General features: G+C 40.6%; 1 protein-coding gene across 6 annotated transcripts in view; it reads right to left on the bottom strand.

The window, feature by feature from the left end:
* The window catches only part of LOC115046718 (vitamin D3 receptor A), a 59,546-nt gene that overhangs the window by 21,259 nt on the left and 19,602 nt on the right, over nt 1-18,685 (bottom strand). The window contains exon 1 of one of the 6 annotated variants that reach the window (XM_029507272.1): nt 2,113-2,181. The exons of the other annotated variants lie outside the window; for them this stretch is intronic. The gene's annotated coding sequence lies outside the window, so the exon portion shown is untranslated. Of the gene's footprint in view, nt 1-2,112; nt 2,182-18,685 lie in introns of those variants that run through there. 6 annotated transcript variants of the gene reach the window in all.

Below are 18,685 nucleotides of genomic sequence, written 5' to 3'. Positions count from 1 at the left end.
CAGTATACCCACAAAAACACAGACACAAACAGTATCATGGGAACAAGGGAACTGTATAAATGAATATGTGAATAAGGCACAAACTGGCAGGAAGTGGGAAATTGAAATTTGAAACATTTCCTTTATTCTTCAATTAAAAACTCCAAGAAATAACACATATACAATGGGTTGTTTCTTAAAATCTGATATTCCGATATCTGCTGCAGAGAAAATGGAAAGACTAGTAAGCTTTCACATTAGGAAGTGGCTAGGCGTTCCGAGATGTTTAAGTACTGTGGCACTGTATGGGAAATACTTCAGCCCCCAGTATCTAGTCTAGTTGAGGAGTTTAAATGTACTAAATGTACTGAGCTGTTCGTTCTGTTAAGGTACTGCAAATCTAAAGCACATCTTGTCAAGTTGTAAAGCTAGTCTGTCACAAGGACGGTATACATGGCATCATAACCAAGTTTTAAAAAGCTTAGCGGCAGGGATTGAAGATATACGGAGGCAGGCAAATTTAGGATGGTCTAAGACAAAGATAGTTGCAATTCATTTTGTTCAAGAAGGAGGGAAAGTTAACAAGATAGCAAGGAGCAGCTTAGAGGCAGCTTAGAGGATGGTAGTTACTGGGAGATGCAGGTGGATTTAGGCCTGAACAAAGCGAAGGCCTGATATAATTGCGTGGTCTATGAGTAGGAAGAGAGTATATTTCATAGAGCTGACAGTGCTGTTGGAGAATTCAGTTGTAGAAGCATATGAAAGGAAAAAGCTCAGGTATGCAGATCTAGGTAAGGATGCTGAGCAGCGAGGATGGAAGATTAGGATTTGTCCAGTGCAAGTAGGATGTAGAGGGTTTGTAGCAAGATCTGTTTTTGCTTTGTTGAGGGAGTTAGGAGGAGGGGGACAGAGCGTGAGGAAAATAGTGAAGGAAATGTCAGATGAGACAATAAGATCTAGTCAGTGGATTTGGGTTAAAAGAAGTAATAGTAGTTGGGGGCCCAGCGGGTGAGCTCTTGAGATAGACAATCTCTTGGGAGAAGCAGAGGGAGAAATCCAGGAAGAGGAAGTGTATTTAAGTGGGGGCTGTGGCCTGTCTGAGCCTCTTTGAGACCGTGTGATTAGTCCAGGTGAGTTGGCCTGTATTGGTTTGATTTGACTTGTGCTTTGTCTCTGATTATAGGACTGTTCAGGTGAGTTTGTTTGCTGAATCTACTACTGTAGCTTGTCCTCCACCTCCTGTACCCTCCATACTTTCATGCCCCCTACCCGAAACAGGGTCTGTATCCCATCCCTACTTTTATCTCCAACTCTTTTATTTCTCCCACCTACCCAAACCAGGGTCTGTATCCCCACTCTGCTTTCACTGGCGCAGTTGGTCAGAGGTCAGAGTAGTTGCCGGTAGTGCTGTTTGAGATAGTTGTCTTGGCGTGAGGAGCGGTGATGGCTGGCATTAGGGGGGTGACTCTGGGACGCCAGTGATCACTGTCTAGCCTCCTGGAGGTGTCATGGGACTAACTAGAAGAAACACGGTGAAAAGAGGTTCCCACCTGATGACCCCAAAGACATGTTAGCTATCACTGCTCAATGGGCTAGTTGGATATTATCTTTAGGGCACATAGGGCAAAAGTTTGTTGTCAGGTTGTTAGTCACTGAATCTGGTCCATTTTTCTTATAGCACAAGTTTCTTGTGTTTACTCTGAATTACATTATTCATTCATTCACTCATCTTCTACTGTTAATCCATTTCCAGGTTACAGGGGGGTGATGGACCCAATCCCAGCTCATATTGGGAAAGAGCCGGGTACACCCTGGACAGGGTGCCAGTCCATCACAGGGCCAACACACAGAGACAGACAAACAACCACTCACAATCATACTCAAGACATACGGACAGTTTAGTCACCAATTAATCTAAACATGCATGTATTTGGACAGTGGGAGGAAACCGAAAACATGAAAACTCTGCACAGAAAGGCCCTGGAACCAAACCCACAACCTTCATGTTGTGGGGCAACAGCGCTAACCACTACGCCCCGTGCTGCCCTTCTTACATTATATACGATTTTCATAATTCTACTATTGTGAAAGCTGCTGAAAAGACTTAAGCCCTGTTTAAAAAAAAAATAGCACCTGATTGTATCAAAATTCCACAGAGACGACGTAGGATCTGTTTTGACCCAAACTGGCTTCCCTCTGTTCTCCCTCCACAGCTGTCACCAGCAGCTCTAAACTTCAGACCTTGTTTTCCAGGCAGAGGATGAAAACATGCGAGCCATCACTCTGTTGGCAGACTGATGAGGAGAGCAGAGGGAGAAGACAGAGCAGCTTGTAAATGGAAGTATTCAGTCATGAAAAATTAAAAAGAATGAAAGGAGAGAAGGAAGTGAAAGAGGCAAGAAATCTAGAAAAGGAAGATGGCCAGAGGCGTGAGAAGGAGGAACTGAAAATTAATGACTGAGATCAAATAAAAACCCAAAAGACTCGACTAAATATTGATCAAACATAAAATGTTGAAAGAGGAGAATAAAAGGCAGAAGATCACAGACTGACACTCACAGGAAACAAACAGCTTCAATGAAGGACAGGTAAACAATTTTCCCACCAACTGCTGCAGCTTCAGGTGATTTTGTCTTACCTTTATTGCTGAGCAGGTCAAAGGTCAGCTGCTGATAGTGCTGCACATTTTTACGGTGGAATGTTTTCTTGCTGTTACCCAAACATGGGTGGGTACATGTTAATCAATACACCTCAAAAGTAAATATGAAAGCTTTGTGTGTCCACAGCTTGATCGAACTATCACAAAATGGAAAATGATTGAAAATCCTGAAGAAAACTTTGACGGATGACTGACAGGAGCAGCTCCTCTGTCACCCTTGTTGGTTTATACAGTAAGAACAAGATGCACATTGAGGAACAGTAAACTCATCACTACCTGTTTTGCACAAGTAAATATATTAGTGACATGATGTGGTTGTTGAGGTCAAGGCTTCACGAGTGTGTGGTGAGAACCCAGCAAATAAACAGAAATGGTTGAACTATTTTTCACATGAAGCCAATGAAAGCACACCAGCACTCAAAGGAATAGCTGACCTTTCACCCTCATCATATACCTCAATACCTAGCACGGTCAGTCTGATGACTGGGGTGATGACCAAAGGGCCAGCAAGTTGCAACCTGAAAGTAAATGGTTAACCTGATGACTGGGGTCAGTAAGGCAAGGGCAAACTCCATCAACAAAACATTGGCCATTATGAGGTTAGAGTTTCTGACTGAGAGATAAACAGATGCTCAAATGAAGGACAGGAAGGAAAGTAAAGGACAATACAAAGAAAATAAAAACTTCTCATAGCCCTTCTGTGAGGAATTAGCATGTTTTCCCTGTGCTTGCGTGGGTTTCCACTGGGTACTGTGGTTTCCTCCCACAGTCCTAACACAGGCATGTCTAGGTTAATTGGCGACTCTAAATTGCTCGTAGGTATGAGCACGAGTCCAAGTAGTTGTCTGTCTCTGTGTGCTGGCCTTGTGATGGACTGGCGACCTGTTTTGATGGAATTTTTATTTCAGTTACTCTGACTGACTCGCACAACACGGGCCAATACTAAGACAGTTCATACTAAGGCAGGTTATGCATAACAGTAGATTCAATTCTTTATTCTGATCCAAACTGTAAAACAGTCCCACATCATAAATATGTGACACATAGCATTGACTGAATTTTGCCATGAGCTTTTTTTTTTTTTTTAACTATGTGTCAGCAGCAGCAGCTACATCAGGTCAAACAGTGAGGACATGAAGACGGTAAAACACTGTAGAGCTGAGAAGATGAGGTTGACGATCCGAACCTGCCTCACCTCTCAGTGTGGATCATGTGATGCATCCAAATCCTCAACCTCCAAAAGCCTGATGAAGATCAGGACTGGGATAGGTGGGTTAGGTGATGTTGTGGATGCTTTGCTGCATCAACCAGGCCATGAGCAGGCTTTTTGCATGTTAGCAGAAGCGTTTCCAACATTGATCACAGTTCAGACAGTAACATGAGCTGGGGGATCACTGCATTCAGGTTAACACCTTGGTACCTCCACCAGCAACGCTAGCAGGAGCAGTGCTTGCAGGTCCACAGGCTTGAACAAGGTTAGCAAACACACATAAGACACCAGCACACACTGACACAGCAACACAACCTGAGTTCATGTCCTGGGTCAACGCACTGACTGTGCTCTATTGGTTCAACCAGCTGGTCCAGTCAGTCCCACTGTTATGTGTGTGTGTACAGTGGTACAAAATAGTTTTGGCGCCCCTCTGAGTCTGCATAATAATTTGCTGACTTTACAGGAAAAGATCGCATTAGCATGCCATTCATTTTGAAATGAAAGCCGAGTACTGGGATAGTTTCCAGACAAAGTTTTTTGTTTTTGTTTTGGTAGCAATATTAAGTCGAATTAAATTAAATCAGATGTGAAAAATAGGCTGTGCAAAAATTTGGGCACCCTTGTCATTGTGTTGATTTGAACACCTGTAACTACTTAGAACTGTTTAATTGTAACACAAAGTTGGTGGGCCTCAAAACAACTCTCAAATGACATGAAAACAAAGATTGTTCAACATTATGGTTTAGGGAAAGGCTACAAAAAGCTATCTCAGAGATTTCAGATGTCAGTTTCTACTGTGAGGAAATGGAAGACCACAGGCACGGTTCTTGTTAAAGCCAGAAGTGACTGGCCAAGAAAAATGTCAGAGAGGCAAAGGCAAAAGATGGCGAGAATGGTCAAAGACAACCCACACAGATGTACCACATGAAATGGCTGTTGAGTTTTTGTGTGTAATTTCCTATACCATTTACTTTCATTCTATTTCAATTTGGTAAATTTTGAGTTTTACAAATCTGCTAAACATTCAGCATTATTATGTACTTTATCCTAGTTCATATATGGAAAATAGAACATGAAGGTAATAAAGAGTAAAATAATTAAATAGAGGAATTCATTATTTCTGGGCCCTGTGATGGACTGGACTCCCTGCAGCACATGCTCCACTCAGCTATGGTCATGGCCTTGCATTTCCTACACAAGCAGCTATCAAACAAAACGTGGATCACCAGTGTTTCTCTCCCACGGCAGTAGCAGAGCGCTATACTTAGTAGTGTTGACGAATATTACGAATATGAGACACTTCATCAAAATTGTTAATTTTGATTATTTGGAAGTATCAATACTCCTGCCTATAATAGATGACCATTAGTAATTTTGCTATTGCCTGAGATATGATGGTCATCTGTGCAATAGGCCTAGGCTACTGGGGGGAGGACTGAGCTTTTCTCTCTCGCTCTCTCTCCCTGTCACCCTCTCTCCCTCTTTCTCTCACCCTCCCTCTCGCTCGCTCTCCCTTCCTCCCCCCTTGCATTCGCTGATAAGAACCATCCTTCTTAAAAAACACAGTTTTACCCAGTTCTACACATTTGTACTGCATTTACTAACCATGTTCTGCCAAAGTCTCTGTCTCTCCCAGTTCCTCTCCTCTCTCCCTGTCCTCATCCTACAGGTGGTGACTCATCGCCGTCCTATGTTCCTGCAACACCTGCTGGTCCCATATCTTCATGAATTCTGTACTACAGCTCAACTCCATGAACTTCATGTAGCAACATGTTCCTGCCTATACCCCCCCAATGCCTATCTCACTCTCTCTCTCTCCCACTCTTAACCCAACCAGTCGAGGCAGATGGCCGCCCCTCTGAGCCTGGTTCTGCTCAAGGTTTCTGCCTCTTAAAGGAAGTTTTTCCTTGCCACTGTCGCTAAGTGCTTGCTCATCGGGGGATCTGTTGGGTCTCTTTAAATAATTTCATAATGAGTTTGGTCTAGACCTGCTCTATATGTAAAGTGCCTTGATGTAACTTTGTTATGATTTGGCGCTATACAAATAAATCTGATTTGAATATTATGACTTGAACACAATATTACAACAGCTGACGTGTAAGCTAACACGGTCTCTCACCAAGGCGCCTACCCTGCTCTCCACTGATTGTCCGAACACTACAGCTATCTCTCTCTCTCCTCTGACCATTTACTCTCTCCCTGCTCTCTGGGGTGCATAACAGGCTCGTAGTTAAAGGGCTGCAGTTTGTCATATGTGTAATGGTAAACATTTAAAGTTTCTTCTGTGTCCGAACTGAGATTGGGATCCGCTGTTTTCCTATTGTTCAAGTTCACTGCTCTCCCCCTGCTTATGTCACTTCTGTTAACCGTCTGATTGCACTTCATTCAAATAAAAGGTTAATGTATTTGTCATTAATTCTTGTTTGCTTTTTATAATAACCTGATGTCCCTACAAGATATAACAGGGATCTCTGAAACTTCGCCTGCACTGTCCATTATCCAGGTATTTATTTCAGAGTCACACTGGTTGAAGTTTTGGCTAAAAAGTTACTGAATTGATTTCAAGTCACTGTGTGGGTCAAATATTAAATTGTTCTAAATTAACTAAGATCGTCCTTGAATCGAATCGGCAACCATGATTTGTGATTCAAATCGAATCGTTAAAGTGAATTGTTACACCCCTAAGTTTAACACACAATTTCTGCTGGGATGTGAGAGCCTGACTACGGTTGGTAATAAAGCAAATGGAAGGACGTGAAACAGTACAGCTCAAAAAGATTATTATCTGGAAATGCTAGAACATCTATGCGCGGTCTGATAACCATCTCCCAAAAAATATTTAATTCTCTGTGCAGTAATGCTGCACCTTCATCCACAGGATCGTTATCAAAAGGACATGCCATGTTAGTGAAAATAGCTGCCTAATGGAGTTCTAATATAGGCCTACTGACTGTTTTTTTTTTATATATTTTTTAAAAATAACAGATGGCAGAACTATGCTATGCCAAATGAATGAGGAAATCAAATACCGTGTGTGGCTGAAAGAGGGCGGAGTCAGAGAGAAACTTGAGGTTTATTGAGAAAAACCTGGTCCCGACCAGGTTACATTCACAGAGTCTGTTACTATGGTAACTGACCTAGAGTTTAAGTTACGTCTCTCTGGGAAACAGGCTATAGTTACCTGTTTGAGTTATCTCCCTTTGTGAAATGGAAAACTCAGTTTGACCTCATTTCAGGGTTAGCAGACTCCGACTTTCCACTAAATCGGCTTTGTGAAATGGACCCTATCAGAGGCCCATATGACAAGCCCTAATAAGCTTTATTGGCTCCTCCTGTAGCTTTCTTATGTATTGTTAGTTATTGTTTTACTTTCCTAATCTCAATGAATCTGAATTCATTATTTATAATTGTTTTTGTATAAGCATATTGTTCTTTGTTTGTAAATGAACTAAACTATACTAATGATAACACTGCATTTCCAGTCAGAGGACTGAAACAGAGAATATGCTCAATTCTTCATCAGTGTGAAAGCTCTGGTTCAAAAAGACCATTATTTGGGTGGGTGGGGGCATGAAATAAGCTGAAGTGATGCACATACCTAACAACAGATTCTAGAGCTCTGAGGGTCGAGAGGTCTGGGCTGAAGGAGATGATGATCCTAACGGTTTAAGGCAGTGGTTCCCAAAAGGTGTGACATGAGACGAGTCCAGCTGTGCTGTGGGACTTTGTGACAGCTGTTATCAGTTGTGTTGTTATGCCTATTTCAGGGCATCTGATTGACTCTTTCACTGTTTAACGTCAGCATCATGACCGCACAAGGGCCAATCACAACACACTGTTATAAAACAACAATCTGCAGGTGGAAACACAAACACACTCTACAATCTTTAATGACTCTAATACACAGTCAGAGCAGTGGACTGTATCTCAAAGCGTGATCTCAGCTTCTCAGGGTAACCATGTTAACTCTTGGTTGTCAGTCTCACAAACGTGGTTTACTTTCTATTGGGGAAACTAACACAGAATGTCTAACCTGCCCTGGAAGAAGTTAACTTTAGGTCAGCAGGTATAGAAAACCACCACCTAATCAACTCTCTTGGAAAACAGCCTGCCCATTCCTAGATCAGAACATTTCATGACCAAGTTAAGAATTGTCAACAAGCGATAAAAAAAGAAATATTTTTTATAAATATTTTCCCCAGCATCCTTTGCTTCTGGCAGCTCCAACTGTGCTACTATTTGCTTGAATTATATATTTATAGTTAGAATATACTTAGCACCATTAGCACAAGCCAATGGCTACTAGAGTAACCTTTTAACTGATACTTATTGTATGTTCAAAGGGCTGTTCATGAGACTGCAGGCGATTATCTGGTGAGAGTGAGGGACGTGGCTGACCTCTTCTGTACCACATTCTGATTAGTTGGTGAAGTCTGTTAATCCCATAATAGCCCCACCCCCTAGCCCACTTGCTGCTTTCTGCTCTAATTTCCTCTAAATGGGAGCATCACTTAACTATTATGTTGTATTGACAACTTTGAACTACAGACTGATACCATAAACTCATCTGGAAAACATTTACTAAGGGGGGAACAACTCCCATAGACATAATCTGACTTCTTATGCAGAATGCTGTTTAAGGCTTTTCTCTTCAGAGGACAGAAATAGTATGAAATAAAAACTACTGTATCGGTGCAGTACTGGCACATTCTCATCATTAGTAATCATCATTACTCTTATAGGTTTCAGGGTCGAGGAATTGATCAGTATTTTGTAGACAGACCTTGAGGAGAGGGTTAAGTAGGGACAAGTCCATGCAAAATCTTGTTGAACTAGAGTCTGCCCCTATTATAAAATAAAATAAAATGTGAAACCAAAAATGGGAGTTTTTTTCCATCCACTACCTGGCACTGATTTTTACAAGTAGGGCTCAGAGGAAAACAATGTCTGACAGAATAAATGACTCATCTCTCACTCTCTCCCTTGCTCTTTTCTATGTAGCAGCTCCAGCACATCCTGTACATAAAAACATGGCTGAACTTGAATATCAACGTGGACATCAATATACCACGGACAACACACTCATTCTACCAACTGAGCTGCAGACCACCTAGGAGTTAAAGAAATAACCATTGTCCTCAAGATACAACACGCAATTTGTACAGCTGCTTTTAAATCACTGGGTTTTTGAATTGCAAAATGAAAAAGAGATAATAGATGAGCAAAGAAAGAAAATGACAGCACCCTTGTTTGAACTAAATTTGTATGCATTAGTCAGAGATGTTAATTTTGTCCCAATCAGATCAGCGAGCCAGAGGTGCAGACTGACTGACTGACTGACTGCAGTCCAGCTTCAGCTCCATCCTCTTGCGCCGTCCTCTAGTGATATGTCGGTCTGGAACGACACGGCTCTAAGAGCCGGCTCTTTGAAATGAACAACTGCCTGGCTCGGACACGGTTAATTTTTCCTTCTTTTTTTTTTCTGTTCAAGCCGCATATGATTGGTCAGCTACATGAGCACGGAGCAGGAAGGGGAGGAGCACGGGCTACACACAGCACAGAGAGAGAACAGTCACCAGCACACCCACAGAGAGACGCTGGGAAGTGTGAGAATTCATATAATATGTTTGAATCATAATCCTGTACTGTAACAATTGTAAGAATTCATATAATATGTTTGAGTCATAATCCTGTACTGTAAAAATGTAAGAATTCATATAATATGTTTGAATCATAATCTAGTAGTGTAACAGTAAAGCAGAGCAGCTTACGTAATCATGGCCTTGAGGAGCTGCTTGTGCAAAGCACAACAACCTATGTAATAATGGCCTTGAGAAAACTGCTCTGAACAAGAAAGAAGGGGAGGGGGATCCAAGAGCTGCAAAGACTCACTGTCTTTCGAAAGCAGAAAAACAACTCCATAATAGGATAATATAACAAAAAACATATGGAAATCCGGGGATACAAAAGACTGGGACCTCTCTTTGTTGTCCAGAGCATTTTCATACACGGCGCTTGCATGTAATTCTCTCCAACGATCGTTGAATAAAGAAGTGTTTATCCTCACCCGGTTTACCTGTCTTCGCATTAATTTGGACTTTGGGACAGCAACCATGAGTGAAGCATAGCAAGTGTGGTTGCAACACTACCCACACCTTGCACGTGATGGCACGGAGACTGTGTATTGCGGCCTCTCCGTTCCACTGAGGGAATCTTCTTTACAGAGGGAAGGAACAGAAGCAGCCCCTCAAAGCGGAGGCCTTTCTCAATGCCAATCTTCTCTAAAAACTAGCTGAAACTGTTACCTATTTTTCAAAATTTTTATTTATTGTTATTGTGTTGTTATTTGTTTAATTTTGTTCTTTTTGCATTGATTGTTTTTTTCACACAAAATAGTTAAAAGTTGATGAATAAATAAGTATACAATCAGAGATTGGACCTGATTTATACATATTTATTTTTTGGAGCATGCTGCTCCATGTTGAGTATAATAAGATATATGAATAATGAGCATTTGATTGAATGTGTTTTTTACAATAAATTTTACATATAATTGTACATTATTTATGGTAATAAAATAATTTAAGCAACAAAAAATCTGAGGAGCCACTTGAGCCACTTGAGGGCCGAAAGAGTCAGCTCTGTTTAGTGAGCCATGCCAAAAGAGCCAGCTCTCTAAACAGAGCCAGAATTCCCATCACCACCGTCCTCATCAGCCTTATTAAGAAATCAAAAACAAGACACTATCGAATAGAGAATGAGAATAATTTGCTTGCTAATTGGACAGTTTTCTAACGGTAACAAGTTGTAAAGTTGATAAAGTCCCATCCTTGTATATTACACGAAGAATGAATGAATTAGGGGAAAAAAAAAAAAAATATATATATATATATATATATTTTTTTTTTTTTTGGTGGTGATTTTCTATAAAAAAAAAATATAAATATATATATATATATATAATTTAATTTTTTTTTAGAAAATCACCAGCAGATAACAAAAATGCAATTTGTCATGAATGCGGGGCGCTTGTCAAGCGAGGAGGAGAAAAAATTTTTCCTTCAACACTTCAAATTTAATCACTCATATCAGGAAGAACCATCCTAAGGTGCACGGAGCGTATGTGCAGCAAAGTAATGTAACAAAACTAGGAAAGGACGCACTGAAAAACAACGCAGATGTCACTCAAAAAGTTAATAGAAAATAAACTGAAATACAACAAAGAACACCTAAGAGCGAAAGCAATCACCTAGGAATCATATACATTGCGACAATGCTGAGATGCTTATTTTCATTCAGAAAAATCTGCCTCTTACATATTAGTACAATGATAAGAATTAGAGCAGTCCACACCAGGTGAATCAGCATCAGTCTTTGAGCTCTTTTGTTTTCTTTGTTTGCACATTACCTCATTCCTAAAGTGTTGTTTGTACATCATAGAAATTAGCAGTTTTTAAAATATTGGTCTGTCCTACACTACATATTATTTTTGTTTACTTTAAATGCTCCACAAAGTTGTACAGGACAGGTACAATGTTGTTTTAAAATTTGTGAAGAAGTCAGATTTGTCCTAGTTGTAATGGGCATTTTCAGGATGATCTTAGCTGCTGTTTCAGACAAAATGTTAAAAATAAATATGGCACTTTTCCATAACTTAAATTGAAGTAGTGTTCTTATTTTGTACAGACAATGTTAATTTGTGGAATGCCTCTAGTGGGGCATCACAATAAAAGTAGGTAATATTTTAATTCCACGACAGGAGATATGTAATCTGAACAAGGGGTTTTCAAAGTGTGATAGTGAGCCTCCCCTAAGAGAACTCAAAAGCATGCCACCCCCCCTTTACCCCTCTTAATTATTATTACTATTATTATTGTTATTGTTGTTGCTTTGTATGTTCCACACAGGTTTAAAAAGGTTTTAAACAATAAATGTTATACACATCTTTATTTTTGTAAACATCTTAAACATGTTCGTATGTTCTTAAACATATTTTTAAAACATTCCTCAAATCAAATAATAAGCTGATCAATGCCAGATTTTTATCATCACTGCACACCATGTACAGCGGTGTTTTTCATATTGTGGTCTCAACATCACGCATAAATCCTTTCCATGACGGCAATAAACCAATCTTTTCACCTGAGTCTGTGTCTTTGATGCGCACAAGCACATGATGCGCGCGTTGATGCAGGGTTGCACTGTGGAAAGGAATAAACTCAGATCATCCTCTACTTGCAGCCGTGACTGGTATTTGCTGTTAATCATTGTCAATGCAGAAAACCTGCACTCACACAAGTAAGTGGAGGTGAAGGGAATGAACACCTTTCCACCGAGACCTGTCCAACATGAGCCCAGCACATATCTAACTTTTTCCTGAATGCAGAGACTTGATCGTGTTGATCGTGACTTGTTAAATGTGTTTATCCAGTCAACGATACCAGACAGATAGGCCAGCATGGCAATCCACTTTGTGTTCTCCATATGCTTCACCAGTGGGGAGTTGATTTTGGCGAGGAACATGAGGACTTCTGTGTGTAGATCACAAAAGAGAGTGAGGACCTTGCCCCGCAACAGCCACCGGACACCACAGCTGATGGAAGTGAGCGCCCATCTCATTGCAACGGGTGGAGAAGAGACGGGCATTCATGGTGCGTGATTTAATTAGGTTGACAATTTTTACTGCCTCATCCAGGACTGCACGCAGCTCTTTGGGCATCCTCTTGGTCGCCAAAGCCTGGTGATGGATGTTGCTGTGCGACCAAACAGCAGCGGGCGCAACCTGTTTCACCAGACCACTGTGGCGGCCTGTCATTGCCCTCACACCATCAGTACATATTCCACAACAGCAGCTCCAGTCAATATGATTTTCCTGAATGAAGTCATTCAAAGCCTTGAACATTTCTGCAGCTTTAGTGTGAGCCAGCAGAGGATGGCAAAATAGAAACTCCTCCTGGATACCACACTCTTTAACCTCTTCGTGCAGTCCCCCTAGTGGTTGGGACGCCGGCGTCCCAAACTAATAAACATATGAAAGGCGTCCTTTATACAGCCAAAGTAGGCAGGATTTCATTAAAAAATTTCAACGCAGACGTTTTTAACACACTTTCAGCTACATGCCCAAAAATTTTGATGTTTCTGGGTGCTCCGGTTTTATCAGTTACTGAAAATGTGTCAGACAGTAGGAGACGACAGCAAGACAACAAGCCGCATCACGTCAACAACAAAGGGACTGAAAACATATGTGTACTATCTTTACCCCGTTTCTTTCACCTCCAAAAAAATCGTATACTGTCATAGAAACAACACCAAAGTGCAAAAATTTTATTTATTTCCCAGTAAAGGTTTCAACAGGCCTGCTCACCAAAAGCAAAAAAAAGTTGCACGTCGTTATCTGTCTCTGTGAAATATGAACATTCTTTGATCAAACCCGACTAAAACATTGAATAAAACCACAAGCTTGGCCTCATTTTAAAGCTGAAGATGTGCCCAACAATAATCCGCAGTTCAATTTTATCCACAGTGTCCAGTTAATCGGACGTTTTGTCATCTTTCCCCTCTGGGCTAACACTAATTTAAAGGTCCGTCAGACTGCGCATCTACTACGCACAGGCAGCGTCTCCTGTCAATCAAAGTTACAATGAAAACAAACTTTCCCTCCAATAGCAGAGGCCCTGAGGTTTTCTCTGACGTATAACAATCCCTGATCGGGCCGTGTTTCCTCCCAAATAAGGGCTGCGTAACGGAACCAGAGCCGCATGGGACATACACGCGGTGACGCACCCAGTGACGCACCCAGACAGCCCGGTTGTCCCTTTAAATCGGTGTTTGATTTGATTTTACCGTCGTTTTTGTTAATGTCGTGGAGAAGTTTGACACTTTTTTACACCAACATGGAGAACAAGGTTTTTACACCAATGGAGCTGCTGCAAATGTTGTACAGTAAGGACGAAAAGGACGCCGACGTCAACGACAGCCGCCTGCAGCCAGTTGGCCCCTTTGTTGGCTCTCCTTTGCGTGTCAACAAGTAAACAATGGACATTTTGACTAAAAGTGTGTTTTTACTGCCCCAAGTTTTAATGTATGAAATTTATAATAAAAGACAGTATAGGAAATTTCATAAATTCATATTTCGAAGGTCTTTGTTAATTTCAGCCATCACTGATAGTTGTGGGTTTACGTCTGTAGTTATAAAGCTTCAAAATAACAACATAAAACAGGAAAAAATAGATCAAATTCTTGTTTGGATAGGTTTTGGACACCATATATTCAGCCCTATAAATGCAATTTTCAAATTAAATTTTGCTTTTGTAACTGGTGTTTCTAAAAGCAGTCATGTCTGTGATTGGCCCCAAAAAGGTATCTGTTAAATAAAATGTGTATATCACTGAAATCTTGCAGTGTGCATTTTAGCCAAATTGGACCATTTTGGATAGGTTTGGCACACTGGAGATCGCCAAGGGACACTGTTTGGTAAAAACTCTACAGTTCCTCAGTAGTTTTACCTATCAACCTAACATTTAGTACACATGTGGACAAGGAGTGTGTGAACCATATATGAATTCAACCAAATTCAACCTGTTTCATAGTGAAAATTTTGAGATATCACTGTTTTCACAAAAACTTTCTAACTTTTTAATTTTTCCCCAAAATATAGTTTTTTCAATGGCCCTATTTTTTAGGGAATGACTCAATTCAATATAATAATATTTTATTTTATTTTCAATAGAGGTAAAGGTACTTTCATTTAAGCCATCAGACGTAGTTCTGGGATTAGTACATCTGAAGTTATAAAGCTTTATTTGCAGTGATACCAAAATAGGCGGAAATTGCCAAAAAGCGCCTCTGTGTAAAGGGGTTAATAAAGCATACATACACCATTAGTTGTGCACAGTTAGCAACATCAGTGGACTCGTCCAGTTGAATGGTGAAGCAAGGACTCTCACGGATAGCGTCCAGCACCTGTTGCTTCATATCAGCTGCAATGTCAGAGATGCAGCACTGGACGGTCAGACATCAGCATGACATCAAGCTTGGTAGCAGTAGCTTCGCCCATTAGTACCGAACAAATATCTTTGGCAGCAGGGAGGAGCAATGTCTCACCAGTGTTGTGGGGTTTCCCCGCCTTTGCAATGCGTAACGCTACACTACTGATGATACTGATGGCAGCTGTTTTTTTTTTTTTTTTTGTTTGTTTGGTTTTTTTTTGGGATGTGATTGTGTGCCATGCAGAGGGCGGGGGCCTTCAGCAGCTACTGTGAGCTACTGTGTAATTCATGGATTTATGTGTCAGCTAAAGACCAGGGAGACAAAGCTCTGTCTTCCTTCCCCAGGTCACTACACAACACACAGAGCTGCACTGTGGAAATCTCACAACCAAAGAACAAACCAACCAAGTGGGGTGCCAGAGAGGGCTGGGGTCAAACCATTACCTCTGTTTAGACATGTTGTGACTGCTGTTTGTTGCTTGGTTTTTCTTCTCTGGGTAAACTCAAATAAACCCTCAGAAAACAAAACCACTGTTTCCTTTTGTTTTCACACACACACACACTTATCCTCCTTGGAGGGAAGAGTGAGTAGGCATGTCATCTCAGGGAGTCAAACTGAAACCAGACCTGACATCTGTTGTTCAGCTACAGGCCATTAACACAGACTGAATCTGAAAATCAGGATTTAAAGCCTTTAGAGACTGTCTATTCAGGGACAAAGGTGCAGATGAAAAAATACATCAGTTCAGTTAGGCCTTGATGAAGTACAGTGTTATGGTCCTGTCCTACCTCATGTCTGAAGAACAGGGTTTATTCCTTAATAATTGAGATATATCAGAAAGCAGCCTGACAGAGCAGAGTAGGACACTGCCATTGATTGTATGTGACTCACATTTTAGACCTAGTACAGCAGATAAGGGATTCAGTGTATGCGGTGGGTGGGGGGAAACTTTAAGAAAAAGATCATTAAAGGTTTTCCGGATATAAAGAACCGATAGGAGTTAAAAATCCATAAACGTGGCGAAATATAGAGCATAAAAAAAAAAAAAAAATATTTTGAATTTTTTAAACCAACTGTATGTGAATCATACTCGGGCAATAAATTAATCTCAGAAATATACAAAAGAGTAACACTCCAGCTGATATACAAGGGAAGAAGGAGAAAGAGGCTGAAATTACGCTGTTTAAGGAAGACTTCATGAAGAGAGGATGGTTGGAAGAACACAGTAAGATATTTTACTACACCAACACAAAACGTATGTCAGGATATATGACGTGGGAGAAAATAAAGCCATTTACTTCCATGTTTCTGAGATCGCCCCTCTTTTATACTTTACATGCAGGGCTTCAATTAGAAGGGAAAAAAAGTGTAAGTGGAGGTTCCGTTTTTATATTTGACATATTAAAATTATTTAATATGGGTACAATCTAGACAGGTCGCCAGTCTATCACAGGGCCAACATACAGACACAGACAAAGATGAACAACCACTCACATTCACACTCAGACCTATTGACAATTTAGAGCCACCAGTTAACTTGGACATGCATGTCTTTGGACAGTGGGAGGAAACCAGAGTACCCGGAGGAAACCCACACAGGACATGCAAACTCCGCACAGAAAGGGAACCCAACCCACCACCTTCAACTGTGGGGCAACAGTGCCAACCACTATGCTGCCGTGCTGTCCATTAAAATATGAAAGCATTTTATACAACAGTAAAGAATTATAAATTCAGTAGACAACTATGTGATCAGGATTATGTTAGCTATTAAGAAAGTGTCATGAGGAAAGTGTCTGAAGACAACAGCACCTAAGATGGAAGAATGGGTTGAAGTGATGAATATAATTTTTTTGGACAGTCAACTTTCTCGCCCAGATTACAATCTAGTAAAATGGGTTGACTTGGTATCATCATTGATTACTTGAATGAATCTACTGTTATAATTTTTGTGTTTGGAGCAGAATTAGGAGGTTAACAGGGAATTAAAAGAGAGCATTATGACTGTAAATACAGATTGAACATGAACTTTTCTCAATCAGCTCGTCATTATTTCATGTGAAACTGTGAACGGATCTTTTTTGTAAATTCTGTGGTTTATAATCTGTTGAATTTGTGGGATCACCACCCATCTTATTTTCAATGTTAGAGTGTTACTTATGTTTAAAAAAAAGAGCTATACTGTTTAAGTCAAATGCCAACTAGATAGTTTTTTGTTCTCTACTAAGATCTAAAAGATTTATTGAAAGGATACACAAACTTTATACAAAACAATTTAGTGATATTTTTAATCAAAAGATCCATGCAGACAGAGGTTCTGCAGCCTTTGATTCCATTTGTTTTTTTCAAAAGGCTAGGCCTCCAGTGAACAGCCATCATTAGGAGTCTTGTTACCTCACTGGTGGACGACAGTCATTGTGGTTGGGCTGGAGTCACATGAGGTCAGTTTCAGGCAGCCATTGTTGGAGGCAAAGTTTTTTCCTGGGTAAGGTTGACAGGGCAGCATTGTAGATGGGAGATAGGTGGTGTTGCAGACCCCCTCCCCTGTTTAGAGAAGGTCATAATTCACCTTACTTCTTAAGTAAAGTCTCATGCACTGTTCATTATATGTGCAGTTCTTGTTTCACATACTTCTTCGTTCAGTTGTGAAGGTAATTGGTTTCATGTATCTAATTTTACAGTACGTATTCACATCATGTTAGTATGGTTGTTCAGGAATCATTGTCCCCTTTAAATGTTTCATGACGTCTGGCTCCATACAGGTTGTGTTGTTGGGCAGCATCTTGTTTTCCCAGTTGTGAAATAAACGGAATACACTTTTGTGTGCCCAAAGTGAGAAATTGTAGTCTACGATTGCTTCCAATTTCCACACTGGTGACCTCAGCGTTAGTCTGCTGCACATATCCAGAGACACAATCATATCCACAAACTGTTTCCCTCAAACTCCCCGAATTCTGGGAATCTTTGGCATCGGCATGGCATGCTCAGGCTGAAGCGCAGTTCACGTTACAAGAGATCACCGTGGATACAACAAAATACTATTACGTCATGTCGGCTCTCTGGAGTTCTACAGCATTCATAGTGGTGTAGTGATACACAGTATTTTGCACATTTAAAAACACATATACACAATAAGGAAACTGTTAAATGTCCCTTTAAAGACTATAGTTTTCAGTCCAGTGTGTACAGCACTTTTCATGCACATAAGAGTAAGAAACATCACCTCTGTACCATTGACAAAAGCACAAGGTCTGTGCAGTCTATTGGGCGATTTCAAATTTACCTATACGATATAGATCTATCTATCTATACAGTCTATCTACCTTGCGTGCCTGTGTCATAGCAATGATGTGAAGAAATATGAGTATGGGGCCATTCTTGAACCACTGATAAAAGACCTTGAAGTACTTGAGCAGCAAGGATTGTATGTTCAGAAATTGGGAACAACTATTAGAGGTACTGTGCTGTATGTGTCTGCAGACAACTTGGGGGCCCACTAACATGCTGGGCTTCATGAGTTTTAATGTCGACAAATTTTGCCGGTTTTGTTTAGCTAGTCGGCAAGATATTGACATTCATGAGGTAAAGGAGAGCGTATTTCTACTCCGGACAGTTGAAGATCACAAACAGGACCTTCTGGAATTAAACAGACATCAGTTAGTTTCTGTGAATGGAGTAAAGAATAACTGTGTTCTCCCTAGATTTTCTCATTTCCACACAATTCAGGGCTTCCCTCGAGATTTTATGCACAGATGTTGCGTGTGATAATTTCAGCACAGGATATTAGAAAGCTCCGCTTGGACTCTGTTCCAGATTCGATTGACAACCTGAAACTAGTGTTGAAA

Source organism: Echeneis naucrates, chromosome 7 (assembly GCF_900963305.1).
Source record: "Echeneis naucrates chromosome 7, fEcheNa1.1, whole genome shotgun sequence".
NCBI classification, from domain to species: domain Eukaryota; kingdom Metazoa; phylum Chordata; class Actinopteri; order Carangiformes; family Echeneidae; genus Echeneis; species Echeneis naucrates.
The sequence above is the reverse complement of the archived record's forward strand: the minus strand, read 5'-3'. Positions and strand labels throughout refer to the sequence as shown.